Consider the following 17,123-nt stretch of genomic DNA (forward strand, 5'->3'; position numbering starts at 1 on the left):
GGGCGGGGAGCGGGAGAGGGTATTGGTCTGAATTAGTACCAGTTAGATTGGCATGCGGGAGGGAAGGGGGCGAGGACATGTAGGGCCTCCTCTCAGCTCAACCCAGACCAGCATGTGACCTTGGCCAAGCCACATGGCCTCGTTGAGCCTCAGTTTCTGCATCTGGGATTGTCCCCAGCTCTGTCCCCCACTTGGCTATCCTGGACTTGGTAGAGATCTGAGACCAGTGAGTGGAAGTGTTTCCTGACATTCAGGTCCTGCACATGTGGCCTTTGCAGCTTCTTCCTCCTCTGTTCATCCTAACCAGTTGATGAAATGTTAACAAAATTTTTACACTTAGTTCCTTGTATTGTGCTTTTCTGTGTACAGAATTAATGTATATTCACTGTAGAAAATTTACTGCATAACAGTACATAGAGGAAAAGAAAAATCCCCTCTAATCCTGCAATCCATATGTAACCGTGGTTAGCATTTTGGAGTATGTCCTTCCTATCCCCCTTCCCCCGGCATTTATGTGCACATGTGTCTTTTACTTAGAACGATCACACTGTGTGAACTGTTCTGTAAACTACTTCTTTCATGTAACCTGAACATCTTTCCAGGCCAATAAGCATCCTTCACCACTATCTAAATATAAATATTGCTTATTTTAAGAGACCACCTCCTCCAGGAAGCCAGCTGAGATTTCTGCAGTCCAATCAGCCCTCTCTCAGGACCCTTATGTCATGCCCCCTATTACCCACCTCCTCTAAGACTATGAGCTTTTAGGGGACAGAAATCTCCTCTGCACCCCTGCACTCAGTGCCATGTGTACAATAAGTGCTAATTAAGGGGGATGAAAAAGTACTTTTCTTATAGAGCTTGCTTTCCCCAGGCAGGTTGATTGTTGTCATCGGGAGGTGACGGAGGCAAAGGAAAGGAACACTCATGGAAGTCGTGCCCTTCAGCGTGCGTGCCTGCCTCTGGCTTTGCTCTTGTTTGTGGAGAGGAGTCCTAAAGGGATGTGTGCAGGGCAGTGCCCAGTCCCTCCAGCCGCGTCAGGCCGCTGCGCCCGCCTTCTTGGGAAAGCGCTCGGAGGGCGACCCGGGCAACTCGGCCGCCAGCCAACAGAAGGAGCAGAGTGGGCTGTGGCGCCAGGGGAAACTGGAGGCGGCAGTGAGTGGCCTGGAGCCCCGTCGCGGGTCCCCAGTGCAGCGGCGGGGTGTCTCTTACCCAGGCCCCGGTGGGTGTGAGCGCTGCAGGTCTTGCCCGTGTGTCGCTGTGCCCACGACTTGGTGCTGCACCTCGGGCAGCTCCCCCGCCCTCGGGTCTTGCCACTTGGTCCCGGACTGGAGCCCCGAGAAAGAGGGACCCTCTGGAGTGAGCCCCCGACCTGGACGTAGTAGTCAGGGATCTGGGTCAGTTGGATGTGTTCCCCTCCCATCTATCCTGTCCCCACCCTGGGCCTCCTCTGTAAGCTGGGGCCTCAGGAGGACGTTATGGCGCAGGGCCATCTGAAGAGCCCAGACTTGGTGCCAGGCTGGCTCTGGGGTGGAGGTGGGATAGGTGGGGTGGGTCACCACCACCTTTTTGTGCTCCCCAGAGCTTCTGCCCCTGGACTTAGGGAGGGCAGAGCCCCCCACCCCACCCCCAGGGGAGCCCAGTCCGCAACAGCCACTGTCACAGTTTGTCAGAGCCCACCCACGACCCTTTGCACAGTTATATCTCGTTAAGTGCTCGCAACTCTGCACGGTGGGTGCTGAGAGATGATGTCAGTTGCTTCAGGCGAGGGCAGCCACAGGTGGAGTTACTTACCTTGAGGCTAATGAAGGGTAAGTTTCACACCCCTCCAAGGTCCCCAGCTCTAATTTGTATTTGTATTTTTGTGTTCTTTCCTTCAAACCCCCTGTCCCAACAGTATGAGGCTCGGGCCCCATAACAAGTGATTTTCCTGGGTACCTGGTCTTGTCTGCTGTCCCCTGCCACACTGCCCAGGGTGGGGGGTTGCTGGAGCCAGGCAGTGCAGGCCTGGCAGGGAGGGAAGGGCGTGCACACCCGTCAGGGGCCCACATGACCTCTGCACCATTCTTGGCTTCCCATGACTCCAAACAGCCTGCCCACCACCCGGCTCCCCGCCCCCCTAAGGAGCCAGCTTGGGCAGAGCCCTAGTGTAACCCTGGGCTCCTCTCTGGGACTCAGTTTCCCTCATCAGAGAAAGGGGTGGTTGTTACAGAGGTGACTGCAGAAGCCACGGTGAGAGTGGAGGAGCAGGAGAAGAAAGAGGTTCTGGAGAGCTGTGGGGTCCTGCAGCCCCACCTGTGTCCTCCGTGCCCTCCCACCCCCATGCGCCAGACCAGTTCCCATCATAGCACCCCACCATGCCCTGACACCCCGTCTTTACAGCCACACACCCCAGTCCCCTTCCAGCTGCGCATCTTCTCGAATTGTCATCGATGGTGCTGCCTACCCACACTCCCTGCCTCCTGGTCACTCTTCACCTCTGAGAGCATCTCCCCCGCCGCCCACCATGGACACTGCCCTGGCTTGGGTTGTGGGACACTCATGTTGCCAAATTGGTTTAGTCCTGCTTGACCTCAAGGCAGCTTTCGACACAGTTGAAACACTCTCCTACCCCTTGACTTTGGTGCCACCAAGCTTCCCTCCCACCTCCCCGGCTGCTCCTGCTCAGTCCTCTGTCCTCTTGGCCTCCTTCCCGTTCTCTAGTGCCCCCCACCTGCTCGGCACTGATGGCTCCCTCCCGTCCCTGTACATCCTTCTTCTGCAGGGTCTTGCCCTCCTAAGGCTTAAGCCCCACCCGATGCTGATGGTGTCCTGCCTTTCTCTACGTCTGAGTCCAGGACCCCACATCCACCACCCCCCTGTGCATCTCCCTGGGGCTCCCCCATGGGCTTCTCCAGCTCCCTTCCCATCCAGGACTGAGTTTTCATGCGCTCCTCGCGCAGTGCTCCCACTTCACTCAAGTCCCTCCCTCTACTCAAGCCAGACACCCTGATTCCCTCCTCTCCCCAACATCCCAACATCCAATCCAACACTAGCCCCACCGATCCTGCTTTTAAAATCGTTCTCTAGAATCCATCTGTCCCTCTCCATCTCCTCTGTCAACACCCTGGTCCCAGCCACCATTTGCTCTGCCCGGGCCTCCTGGCTGGTCCCCACAATCCATTCCTCCCAGGAGCGGCAGCCGGTGGTGGGGGGGTTGCAGCACTTCCCTCGTTGAAACCCTCAGAGCTCCCCTTGCCTTGGGATCAAATACAAGCTCCTGAAGCCGGGGCCTGTGCCTCATGCCTCATTGCCCTCCACCTGCAGCAGTCTTCCGCCTTCTTTCAGTTCCTGGAATCTGATGAGCTTGTTCCCACCTCAGGGCCTTTGCCCTTGCCGGCCCCTCTGCCCAAATGCCCTTTCTCCCACTCTGCCTGGCAAACACCTACTAGCCTTCAAGTCTTTGCTTAAATATAACCTCCTTGGAGAGACCTTCCCCCAGCACGCTGTTGAAAGGTGACCCCCTCACAGTCCCTCGGAGCACTTATTGTCAGCTGTGGTTACATCTTTGCTCGGGGGCTGTTGGTTCATGTTTGCCCCCTCCACCCCCAGCAGACTGTAAGTGCCACAAAGCCTCTTGGGTTTACTGTCTGTGTTGCTCTGCACCCCTGCACTTAGCGTGGTGCTAGGCACACGGAGAGCCCCCGGGAAACACCTGTTGTGAAGGAGAGGAGCATCCGGCTGCCTGGCCTCTCCTGCTGCCATCTGTCCAGCAGGTGGCCTCCCAGGGCAGAACGTCATCGGTCCTCTGATTCCAGGACAGCTCCCACTGCGACCCCACAGCCCCCAGTTGGAGATCCAAGCAGCAGGTGCAGGAGTCAGGCTCCCCTCTTACGTCTTCCTGCCCCACAGAGCCCTCTGTACTCCGCTCTGCTCTTTGAGACTTGGGGCTCCGCGTCATGGTTATGTTTACCGGCATCTCCTGCAGGGGGCTAGAGGCAACTTGAAGCCAGAGGCCAGATCAAACCTGTTTCTTTTTCCTTGGTGCCTGTGCAGAGCTCAGAAAACTGAATGACCAGTGGGAAAACCAAATGACTCAGTCCCGTGGAGAGGCTCTGCTCCTGGCCGTTATCATTAAGTCTTTGGAGCCTGATTGCTTGGGTTCTAATCTTCACTCTACTGCTGACTAGTTGTGAGACTCTGGGCAAGTTACATAACCACTGTGCGCCTCATTTTCCTCCTCTGTAAAAGTGGGAATTGTTCCTATCTTATAGGGTTGTTGTGAGACTAGAATGAGGAAATACACAAATATCTAGCATGGTACCTGGGTGTAGTAAATACTCAGTGAATGACAGCCTTTACTACTGAACAATTCTTTACCCCCTATGGGAATCCCCATTCCAGATGTGGGAGAAACTGTCCGTGCTTGTGCATGGTGCGCGCGCACACACACACACACGGAAAAACGCAGGAACAACACATACCTCTCCCAGCTGTGAGCTCAGGCAGGGCAAGGTGCCTCCTTTGCCAGGACAGGGGAGGCCAGCAGATGCCCAATTGCCTTCCTGACACTGTGTCTCCTGCATTCAGTGCCAGTGGCTTGGCAGGACAGTTGCCATGGCAGCAAGTGACCAGGCCTGCAAACAGGGACAGTGGCTGGCTTTTGCTGAGCTCTCTGACTCTTTAGAAGGGGTGGTTTCCTGCCAAGGCACAGGCCCTCCTGCTGCCCAGACATTCAGCTGGCATGGGCAGCCTTGGCCACACCCAGAGCCCACCAGTCTCCGTACCCTGGGAACTGGGAGGCTGAGCCAGCCACTTACTCTGGGCGTTCCCTCAGAAGCCCTGGTGAGTTCAGGTTGGGCCTGGCACCTCGTAGGCCTCTCTTGCATGTTTTTGGGGTGAATGAAAACACAAAAAATGAATTCCATCTCACCACTTTGAAGAGTAAAATTTTGAGACATAATTTGACCTTCTCTAGAAATGGCCTGCTCATCCCACAAATATTTATTTAGTACCTACTGTGTGCCAGCCATTGCTCTAGGTGGAGCCAAGATTTGAACCCAGCTAGACACGTTCCTGCTGTCAGGGAGCTGACATCCTGGAATGGGGAGAAAGACAATAAATAAACAAACAGCCAGAACAAGGAAAGTATCAGATAGTGATGGGGTGCTGTGTAGAGAATTAGGGCGACGGAATAGTAAGAGAATGAGGGACTGCTTCAGGTGGAGGCGACAGGGAAGGTCTCTCCGAGGAGGTGGCAGGTCTGGAAGGAAGGAAGATCTGGAGGAAGAGCATCTTAGGAAGAGAGATCAGCAGTGCAAACACCCCGAGGAGGGACCACAACTGGCCAGTTTGAGGAACTGAAAGAAGTTAGGTTGGAACTTAGTGGGCAAAGGGGATGATGAAAATAATGCATAAAGTGCACTGATTTTAAAGTCATAATCTGATGAATTTTCACAGCTGTATTCGTCTATGTAACATATCCAGATCAAGATATAGAACATCCCCAGTGCCCCAGAAGGTTCCCTCAGGCCCCCTCCCAGTCAGTGTCACCCCTCACCCAGAGGTGACCACCCTTCTGCCCTCAATCATCATAGGCTAGTTTTACCTGTCCTAGGAGTTTGTCTAAATGATGGAATCTTACACTACATTTTCATTTGGATCTAGCTCTTTTCGTCCATGATGTTGGTGAATTGGTAGTTCATTCATTTTAGTTGCTAGGAAGTATTCCATTAAGACGCTGCACCACAATTTGTTTTAGTTTTTTTTTTATAATTTTTTCATAGATTTATTTATTTTTATTTATTTATTTTTGGCTGTGTTGGGTCTTTGTTGCTGTGCGTGGGCTTTCTCTAGTTGCGGTGCACGGGCTTCTCATTGCGGTGGCTTCTCTTGTTGCGGAGCACGGGCTCTAGGCATGCGGACTTCAGTAGTTGTGGCACGTGGGCTCAGTAGTTGTGGCTCACGGGCTTAGTTGCTCCGCGGCATGTGGGATCTTCCCGGACCAGGGATTGAACCCATGTCCCCTGCATTGGCAGGCAGATTCTTAACCACTGCACCACCAGCGAAGTCCCCTGCACCACAGTTTGTTCATCCATTCTTCTCTTGATGGACCTTTGAGTTGTTTACATATTTTGGGCTATTCTGAATAATGCTGCTAGGAACATTCTTGTAGATAGCATGCCCGAAAAGATATTATACATGTGCTTTTAGGTATGTTATATACACCAGTGAAGGATTAGCAAGCTCTACCCTTTCATTCTGCAGGTGGAGAAACAGGCCCAGAGAAGGCAATGGACTTGCCCCCAGGTTACCCAGGCAATCAGTGGGTGAGGGGGGATGCTGCTGACCATTTCTGCACCACTTGTGCTAGGCAGAAGGCCCTGGGTCCCCAGGAGGGAAGAGGAAAGAAAAGAAATTTTTTGAGCACCTACTGCATTTCAGGCCCTTCATAGGTATTATATCATTTGTGCTAATCCTCAAAGAATACCACCAATTAGGCATTATTGTGCCCATTTTACAGATGGGGGGCCTAGTCTAAGAAGCATATTTATAGAGACAGAATCACGACTCAGGCAGGCCTCTCTGATTCTAAAGCCTGACCCCTCCATGACATGCTGCCATCCATGGGAGTGAAGGCTCTATGTGCCAGGGCTGCAAAGGCCGAGTGTAGAACCTGTGGGGAAATGAGAAACTTGAGAGGCTCCTCACGTTAGCAGGTCCTCAGGCAGGATGGGAAGCAGCTGGGAGAAATAGCCTAGGTATTCTGTTTTAAACTGCTGCCAGACCCCAACTGGCCTGCATTTCCCTTCTGAGGACAGCTCAGGGCTGGGTCTGCTCAGTGGGCCTTGTGGTTAACTTGCTGTGTGACCTTGGGCCAGGCACTGCCTCTTGGTGCCTCTGGTACCTTCTAGCTCTGACCTGGGGTTGGGACTGAGGGTCTCCAGGCCTTCACTGGCCTGACAGGTGCACTTTGCTCCAGGGCTGCCACTGGGGAGGCTGGTGGGGAGAGGCGGCTTTGGGACTCCCAGGATCGCTCCATGGGGCTGGTGTGAGGTCTCCACTTCCCAGACAGTGGTCTTCCTACTCAGAGCTGGAGCTTTGGCCACTTGGGACTTCTTGGTGAGGTCTTTTGTGTAGGGGGGAGGGGGCAATTATTTTCTCCATTCTGTGGGGGTTTTTTTAAAATTAATTTTTATTGGAGTATAGTTGCTTTACAATGCTGTGTTAGTGTCTACTACACAGCAAAATGAATCAGCCACACACATAAATACAACCCCTCCTTTTTGGATTTCCCACCCATTTAGGTCGGGTTTTTTTTGTTTTTTATTGTGGTAAAATATACATAACATAAAATTGACCATTTTAACCACTTTTAAGTATACAGTTCAGTGGCATTAAGTGCATTCACATATTTTTGCAGCCATCACCACCATCCATCTCTAGGATTTTTTCATCTTCCCCAAATGAAGCGCCATACCCATTAAACACTAACTTTTTGAATAGTGGTTTTTGGAGGCGGGGGTAGGAGGTCGCTGTCCCTGAGTGACCAGGGGGAAGCTGTGAGAGGAAGTAAGAGAATGTGGAACAAACTAGTGAGGAAGGCAGGGACTTGTGGCAGAAACTGGGGCCCCCTGAGCAGGGAGACTTAGCCCGCTCCCCTCCAAGACCCTGTCCTGGGCTGTCCTGATCCCCTGCTGGGGATCTTTATTTCCTTCCCACTGGCCTCTGGCTGCCTGCCCCACCCCCATCCTGGCCTCTCCCTCTCTCTCCCTACAGAATAGTGAGCATTTTTAACCGCTTCACTGCTTCATTGCCAGCAGCAGCTAGAGATTTGAAGGGGGGCAGTGACAGGCTGGGAGGTGCGTGCAGGCTCCAGAAGGAGACTTGTCTGCAGGTTTCTGAATGTCAAATGTCAGATAGGTGTGAAGTCCGAGCCGGGAGACCAGATCCCTGGGGGTAGGGAGGTGCTGAGTGGTGAGAGAGAAGCGTTTCATTCCCTTCTCGACCCCCTTGGGAAAGAGCTCCCTGGGGGACCTGGAGATGGAATAACAGTTTAGGCCTTTTCCGGTCTTGGAAGTTCTCACGGGTCTTGGAAGCTCCCACGGGGCTTTGAAAGCCCAGGGGTTGTTTAGCTGGAGAAGTCTGCAGGCAGGGTAGGAGATGGTATTTCTCAAATATTTGAAAGGAAGAGGTATGTACCTGTGTGCTGGTGGTCCCAGGGTGGTGGGGACAGGACCAGCTGGGGACTGAGGAAGAGTGGCTGGAAAGTGGAGGTCAGATTCATGTTAGGAGGAGGAGGACAGTTCTGCAGAGAAGTCTCGCTAGGGGGTGAGCTCCCATGGGGGGGGCGGGGATTAAAGTCAGGGAGCACTTTGGCTGAACTCAAGGGCTCTGAGGTCAGAGATGGCTGAGGGACGTGGGGCAAGTTCCTCAACCTCTCTGTGCCTCAGTTTCTTCATTCAAAAAATGAGGATAGTAGTGGAATATGCTTTTCAAAACTGAGGAATGGGATTATGGATCTGAAGTCTAATACAGTACCTGGCGCTTAGAAAGCACCCAGTAAAGGATCAGAGTACAGTGGGGAGCATTCTTGGGTGAGGTGGGGAGTTGGGTTAAATTCCCGCAAAGAGCCCCTCAGCCCTGATGTTCCATGGAAGGAGAACCATGGGGTTCATTCTGACAGTGCACCAGAGCTGTCTGAAGTTTGTCACTTACCGCCAAATGGGCAATGTGTTCACCTATCCACCATAGATGGGGTCTGAGAAGAGTACCTGTGTTTATGTGCAAGGCAAGAGTTATTTATCTCATTTTACAGGTGAGGAGACTGAGGCCCAGAGACATGGTGAGGCAGGATCTAGATTAGGGCTTGAATCTCCAGAAGCCTGGTCAGGGGCTCTGTCCAAACAATCCGTCTGGTCATGGCCTTTATCAGGCCCATGGCCTCTTGGTTTTCTGCTCAGTTAGAGGGGTTGTCTGACTGTCTTGATGGAAAGAAAGGTGGGATGAGGAGTACCAGGCAAGGTTAAGGAAGCTTCTTTTCCCCAGGGCCTAAATGTGGACCCCCCTTTCCCGGCTTTTGCCCCAGGAGGGGTCCCTGCCCAGGGCTTCTTGTGGACCTGCTACAGTGAGCAGGGCACAGCAGGCTTTGGCGTCAGGAGAGCCATCCTCAGAGGAGTGACATCACCACTCCAAGCCTCAGTGCTCTGGGATGAGGGAGTGGCACCTACTTCTCAGGTTGGCTGAAAATAGCCAGCACGGTAATTTTGAGAAAGCCCTTTGTAATCCAAAAGCAGGCCTTGAGTCCAAGCTTGGTGTATGTAGGTACTCAGGACTTGAATTTCTTCCTTGTTTCCTCTGCCCAAGACCACCTCTTACAGTGGAAGCGGCTGTCCTGCTGCATTTGGATGTTTGGCCTGGCCAATTATACAAGCATTTATTAAGCTCCTAGTATATGCTGTGCCCTCGGCTGGAACACAGCAGTGAACAGTACATATTTCCCTGCCTAGTGGTGGAGGGACACTCAAGCCAATGGATCATGCCAGGGGTGGTAGCCTTGAGATGTGCTATTCTGAGCTCCCTTGCAGAGAACTGGCTGCAGGATGCAGTTAGCTGACTGCCTTCAGCTGCCCCACCTTTGGGATCCACTGCTGCGTTCACACGGAGGCCACCACCTCCCTGGGCTCCTGGCCAGTGGCTGAGCCCAGCGCGGGTACTAGAGCTGGGCCACATCTGCCAGACGCAGGACTCCTCTAGTGAGCAGTCTTTCTTCTGGTTTCCCGCTTGGCCTGGCTGAGATGTTCTCAGGGCTGCCCTGGGCCTGCGGCTCTTCCTCTCAACCCTCCTTCCTTCCCCATCCTTGCACGGGTGTCAGACCTGCAATATGGTGTGAAGTCTCTCCCCACTCATTCCTACCTCCTCTCCCCTTGTCTTTCACTGGCATTTACCTCAATAAACCGACTGCACTGCTAACTTTACCTTTCCAGAGAACATAACTGACACGCACTGTGGAGGGACACATACCCTGACCCAGGGATGCCTGGTTATGCAGAGCATAGTCTCACTGACCACACTTTGGATGGCAGATATCTTGCTCGGTCGCTGGAGCACAGGGGCAGGCTGAGCTTTTGTTGTGGGTAGAAAAGCAGATCTTTGAAGTCAGGCTGCCTGGTGTGAATCCCAGCTTGGCCCCTTACCAGCTGTGTGCCCTGGGGTGGGTTAGTGCATCTCCCTGAACCTCAGTTTCCTCATCTGCTAAGGAGGATAAGACGGCTCCTGCCTCCTCATGGGGCAAGGGTGAGGCTTCAGTGAGTTAATGCATGTGAACTGTGGCACAGAGTAGACACTCAGTGTCTCCCTTCCCCTGTACGAGGGAAGACCTTGTAGGGGAAGGGGCGAGATGCCATTTCTGAATCTGTGCCTCTGGCCTCAGAAAGCACCCTGGATTTGGGGGGCTGTCTGTGCCCTTCTGAGCCTTGGCCAGCACACTCTTAAGAGGAGTTGGCATCACCTGGTCCCCTGCCAGCCGCAGGTGGGAACACTACACCCTGGGCTGGCCTGGGGCAGGCCAGAATCTTGGTACAGAAGCAGGCTGCTAAGAGTCGGATTGGCCCTTTGCAGAAGAGGGCCTTGGAGTCACTTGGCCCGCTGGTTCCCAAACACCGGATACTTGACTACTGCCTTAGAACCACCCAGGGGGCTTTCCCAGGCTTCAGCTCTGGAGATTCTGGCTTAGGAGGGCTGGAGTGGAGCCTGGCAATCTGTGGTCGAATCCCTCCTGCTGGTGATTCAAATGCACACATAGGCCAGCTGGGAACAGTTGTCCAGTCCTGGCCCCAGGTTTACCCCTGACTGCCAGGACAGTGAATGCCTGTCTCAGACGGCCTGGGGAGGGGAGGCGCCTGGAGAGGCCTTCCAAGCCAGCAGGTCTTTAGTGGCCTCCAGTTTACGTGAACGTGCCTGGCGTGCCATTATGCTTCTGAGTTTGTTTTGGAAAGGAAGGGACTCTAATGAGCTGGGCTGTTTCTCTGTGGCTTTGAGCTGCTTCTTCCCATGGCTGGGTGCCTCCAAGACAACAAAGGGAATGGGGGGTGGTGTCTGTTCCTTCTGAGAAGCCTAGCTCTAGGCCATTAAGACAAAGAAGGAGACTGGGTCAGGAGTGAGTTCCTTGTCTCTGGGAACAGTCAAGCAGAGGCAGGGACCACTACCCCTCAGAGATTTCATACAGGGAATCCCTCTAGGTCTTCCAGGGTGCTCTGTCTGGCCTCTTAGACTTCATTTCTTTAAGATGTGTTTACTGCATCCATCATATTCTGATTGAGGTTGGGGTGAAATTGTGTAATGTCTGCAGGTTGCTTTAAAATACTCCAGAAAGAAAACCAAAAGAGAAAAAAAAGATAACAGTAGATGAAGCAAGAGTGGCAAAATCTTGATAATTGTCATATCTGATAATGGGTATATAGCGTCGATTATGCTAGTCTCTCCTTTGGGCATATATAAAGTGTTCAAAATAAAAATTAAAAATGACAGTTATTAGGAAATTCCCTGGCGGTCCAGTGCTTAGGACTCTTCGCTCTCACTGCCAAGGGCCAGGGTTCAACCCCTGGTCGGGTAACTAAGATCCCACATGCCTCGTGGCATGGCCAAAAAAAAGACAGTTATTCGAATATATCATAGATGCATAGGGTAAAAAAAGCCAACTGTACAAAAGGATAGTGAGGGGAGGACAAGCCCAATTCCCCTCCCCAAGCTTCCTGCTTCCCCTCCCCAGGCCTCATTTATCCTCTGAGGGCTAAGCCCTCTTCCCAGCATCTTCTGTAGCCTTCCAGAGACTGACCCTGTGTATACAAGCCTATCAGTTGATTATTATTATTTAAAAATAGACAACACATCCACATGGAACAAAATTCAAATGCACAAGAAGGTATGCAGTGAGAAGTTTCCATCCAGCCACCCAGTTCCCTGGAGGCAACTAAAATCACTGGTTTCTTACCTGTTCTTCAGAGACATTTAATGTACAGTTTACCCTTGAACATCGCGGGGGTTAGGGGTGCCCACCTCTGCGCAGTCAAAAATCCGCGTGTAATTTAATTTATAGCTGGCCCCTGGTGGTATCTCCCGTTCTGCATCCCCAGATTGAACCAACCGTGAATCTTGTAGTATTTTAGTAAAAAAATTGCGTATAAGTCGCCCCCTGCAGTTCAAACCTGTGTTATTCAAGGGTCAACTGTATTCTGTGTCTGTATGTATAGATAAGCAACCCTCTACATCCAGTTTCCACATCAGCTGATACCCACTGTACGTACAGCTGATACAGCTGCACTACTATATAAGGGACTTGAGCATCTGCAGATTTTGGTATCCAGGGGCTTCCTGGAACCAATCCCCCAGTGGATATTGAGGAACTATATCTATACAGCTCCTAAAGTGCTAGAATATTAGAGACCTGTCCTGCAATTTTCTCTCCTCCCTCCCGCCTTCTCTCCTTCTTTTTTACCTCAGCTGCAGTTAAGTAAATAATTTTCCTCAATCATCATCAATATATGTGAGGCCTTTCTCTTGCATTGTTCTCTTCGTTTCATTTCCCCTTCATCGCATTCCTTTTTCTCATAGATACCCATGGTAGTGTGTTTGATCAGTGTTCTTGCATAATGCACATATCCTCATTTTAAAAAACTATTGTTATTTTTCTGTGTGTGAGTGTTGTTACTTTACATCAATGGTATTGTATGACTAATCCAGCTCTATTATTTTTTCACAGGATACTGTGTTTTCAAGCTCACTCCACATTCTTTACATGTGCACCTGGACTGTTGGGTATACCTGCTGGATGGGATTCTGTGGTTGGAATCCATGTGACTTATCTATTCCCTTAGAGACAGATGCCAAGGCTGGCTCCAGTGCCCACTGTCACAGACTACACTGCCCTGACCGTCTCTGTCCATGTCCACTCCTGGAGTTTGCTCCCAGCTCTAGAGATCATTTTCCATCAGCCCACATACATCTGCCTCGTGTTTTTTGTTTTGTTGTGTTTTGTTTTTGTTTTTTGCGGTATGCGGGCCTCTCACTGTTGTGGCCTCTCACGTTGCGGTGCACAGGCTCTGGACGCGCAGGCTCAGCGGCCAGGGGTCACGGGCCCAGCCGCTCCGCGGCATGTGGGATCCTCCCGGACCGGGGCACGAGCGATCCTCCCGGACCTGGGCACGAGCCCATGTCCCCTGCATCGGCAGGCGGACTCTCAACCACTGCGCCACCAGGGAAGCCCTGCCTCGTGTTTTAAAATAGCTGCATGGCATTTCCAGTTTCTAGATGTTCCAGAGTTTATCTAGCCAATTATCTCTCTGTCCACAGACTTTTCGGCTGTTTCCAATCTTTCACCATCGCAAACGAGGAATAACCTCGCACAGTTGTCAATCTGTCCGTGTTCAGGCACATCTCTAGGCTAAATTCCTAGAAATGGAATTGCTGAGGTGAAGAGTCTACATTTGTCATGGGGATAGATACTGTCAAAAAGTGTGAGGCCGTCCCTTTCCTATCCCTCTTCCTTTTTTTTTTTTTCCTATCCCTCTTCTGGCACTAAGGTTCTTTGAGGCTCAGAGAGGTGGGTGACCTGGCTGGGATAACACAGCCAGTGAGTTTTGGCACCAAGACTAGAGCTCAGGAGGCTGAGCCTGGGCCAGTGATCTTTCCAAGGCACTTCGTTGGCTCCTGTGTGTCCCAAGCTTCGGGGAGTCTGGGATCTTCCCTGTAAGTCTGGGAGGTCTTGGCCTCCGCTGGAATGTTTCTGGTAAGCAAGCACTCCTTGCTGCCCACCGCTCTGGTGAGGAGTCAGCCCAGGAGCTCTGTTCCTGGGGACCAGGAACTTGCCATCTGAAGGCCTTGGGAAGGCGCTATCAGGCCTCTGTAGCTCCCTTGACCCCTGCCCCGCCCCCTTTTCCCTTGCAGCATCTTCATAAATGGCTCTGTCAGAGTAAGACATCCTTGGGCGCCTGAGTAGTGTTGCTTGGATACAACTGGGCAACAGATCTGGGTTATTTAAGGAAGAAGGATAGTGGGAGGGAAGGGGTGACAGCCTGTTTATTCAGGGATGGATGGTCTTCCTGCTGCAGGACTTGGCAGACCCCCTCTCAACACCCCCCATCCCACCCCGCCTCATTATTTTCAATGTCCAGGGCCTGGGGTTCTGCAGTGAGACCCAGCAGAAGGTCACTTGGAGCTCCTTTCTCATAGCAGTGGGGGCAGGGGATTCTCTGCACATTATGAGAGGGGAGGGAGAGGAGGGAGGAGGTGAGGGCGGGCGGAGACCCCTAGGAGGGGATCTTCTGATGATGCTAGTAGCTATTATGTTATTGAGCATTTTCTTGGACAGCTATTTGTTAAGGGCTTTAAATTTGTTAGTTCATTTAATCTCAAAATCCCGTCAAAGTATGTGTGACTGTCCTCATTTTATAAGCACGATTTAAAATTTTAATTTTATTTATTTTTTGGCCAGGCTGCGTGGCATGTGGGATCTTAGTTCCCAGACTAGGGATCGAACCCACGCCCCTTGCAGTGGAAGCGCAGAGTCTCAACCACTGGACTGCCAGGGAGGTCCCAATCCTCATTTTATAGATGCGGAAACAGAGGCTCAGAGAAGCTCAGAAACTTGCCTGAGTTCACGTAGCTAAGAAGTGGCAGAAACTGAATTCAAACTCAGCTCTGTCTGATGCCAAAGCCGAAACAAATCAGTGTACATCCCTGAGCTGGTAGGGCCCTCACAGGACATCCACTTCCACTCTGAGCTGACCTGGGAGGTGGTGCTGGTGTCCTCATCACTACCCTCCCAGCGTCCTGGTCCCCACTCCACCCTGCAGGAAACACGTCTCTCTGAAAATTTACTGCTCTGCCTGCCTCACAGGTCTGGGAGCACCTAGGGCAGGGTGGGGTCTGCACCCTGAGACCAGGGTCAGGCACATAGTAGGTACTTAACGTTGCTGCTTGGAGCTCAGATGCTTGAGCAACTCACCTGAGACAGGGATCCTCACTCACTTCCCGACAGCCGTGCAGGGACCAGAAGACAGTGTCCTGCCTCTGAGCCTTCTCTGCTCCAAGTGAACAGACCCAGACCCTTCAGCATGTCCTGGGGCTGGGCTCCAAGTCTCCACCCTCTTGCTATCTTGCTGGGAGTCAGCACCCATGTTCCCGGGCAGGTGTTGTCTGATCAGCGGGAGTCCACAAAGGCGCAGGTGGGGTGGTGAAGGCTGCTGGTATCTGTCCCTGTGCAGCTCAGGACACCCACCAGAAGGAATTTAACTCTTCAGTGGCCCAGCTCTTAGAGAGGACTGGTCAAACTGGGCTGGGCTGAATTGTAGGGTGGGGTAGGAGTAGGGAGCTGTGGCTTGGGAAATGGGGAGAGGCATGCCAGGTGAGCTGTGCAGAGGAAGAAGCCAGTACGTGCGTGGGTCCCGGGCTTGTGCTGTAATCAGCGTGTCCCCTCATCATCCTCTGAACCCCAGTACAACCTTACACTTTGTGGAACTTTATCACAGCCTGCCTTCAGTCACGCTTATCCATCGAATAGCGATGACGGTAAAGGCCACTCTGTGCTACATACTTTGAAGTCATCACCCCATTTAAGTCCCACAACCACCAGCTCAGGTAAGTGAGATAAGCGTCATGAGTTACCTGAGGCTCAGAGACCTCCACTGTTTCTAAAGTAGCCCCACTTTTCTTTACCATTCTATTATTTTCTTCATTGCATGAATCACTCAGGAATGATGTTGCCTTGTTTATTGTATCCTTCGCCCCATCCTACTAAAATGTCAGCCCCATAAAGGGACATTGCCCCATGAGGGAACTTGTCTGCCTCATTCACTGCTCAAGGCCTAGAACAGGGCTTGGAAGATAGAAGGGGCTCTGTAAATGTTTATTGATTGACTGACTGACAATGAATGAATGAAATATCTGTTGACTGAATGAACCAGGATTCCTTCTCCCTTTTCTCTCTTCTTCTGATGGAGGGCTCTCCTTGTAGTACTTGAGGAATGTTCTGGAGATAGAATCACCCTCCTCCCACATGTCCTGGGCACTCTTCAGTCAGGCATTGAGAAGTGCTGGGGGAAGGGTAGCGGGGAGGTCCCCTTGCCCTCGGGGACGTCATTGTTCTTCAAGGCATTTTCAAACTGCAGGTCACAGGTAAAATCAGTTTTGTGCACTGCAATCAGTAAAAACAAAAAGAAATAGGATAGGGGCTTCCCTGGTGGTGCAGTGGTTAAGAATCTGCCTGCCAATGCAGGGGACACGGGTTCGAGCCCTGGTCCGGGAAGATTCCACATGCCGCGGAGCAACTAAGCCTGTGTGCCACAACTACTGAGCCTGTGCGCCTAGAGCCCATGCTCCACAACAAGAGAAGCCACCGCGATGAGAAGCCCGCACACCACAACAAAAAGTAGGCACCACAACTAGAGAAAGCCCGTGCGCAGCAACGAAGACCCAACACAGCCAAAAGAATAAAAATTTTAAAAATATAAAAATAAATAAATTTATTTAAAAAAAGAAGGAAGTAGGATAGGATAGATTAGAAAGTATCAGAGTGCATCACATGCAGTAAGGCTAAGCATTTATTTTTTTTTTTTGTATATTTATGTCTCTGTGTAGCTGGCGGTCCCAAAGTAAAAAAAAAAAAAATATATATATATATATATATAAAATATAGTTGATTTACAATATTGTGTTAGTTTCAGGCCATGATAATATTGTGTTAATACAGCCAAGTGATTCAGCTAATATATATTTTGCAGATTCTATTCCATTATAGGTTATAAGATGTTGAATGTAGTTCTCTGTGCTATGCAGTAAATCCTTATTGCTTATTTATTTTATGTATAGTAGTTTGAATCTGTTAAACCCATGTTCTTGATTTGTCCCTCCCTCCCTCCCCCTTTGGTAACCATAAGTTTGTTTTCTATGTCTGTGATTCTGTTTCTTATATAGATTCATTTGAATCCTATTTCAGATTCCACATATAAGAGATATCATACAGTATTTGTCTTTCTCTGTCTGACTGCACTAAGTATAATATTCTCTAGGTCCATTCATGTTGCTGCAAGTGGCAATATTTCTTTTTTTATGGATGAGTAATATTCCATTGTATAAATATACCACAT

At 51.2% G+C, this 17,123-nt stretch overlaps 1 protein-coding gene across 11 annotated transcripts in view; it reads left to right on the forward strand.

The window, feature by feature from the left end:
* The window catches only part of PALD1 (phosphatase domain containing paladin 1), a 142,160-nt gene that overhangs the window by 20,156 nt on the left and 104,881 nt on the right, over positions 1-17,123 (forward strand). For all 11 annotated transcript variants that reach the window (XM_028481342.2, XM_028481343.2, XM_055081132.1 and 8 more), the window contains one exon: positions 875-948. The gene's annotated coding sequence lies outside the window, so the exon portion shown is untranslated. The remainder of the gene's footprint in view (positions 1-874; positions 949-17,123) is intronic.

The sequence above is a fragment of the Physeter macrocephalus genome, chromosome 20 (genome assembly GCF_002837175.3).
Source record: "Physeter macrocephalus isolate SW-GA chromosome 20, ASM283717v5, whole genome shotgun sequence".
In the NCBI taxonomy this organism is placed as follows: Eukaryota; Metazoa; Chordata; class Mammalia; order Artiodactyla; family Physeteridae; genus Physeter; species Physeter macrocephalus.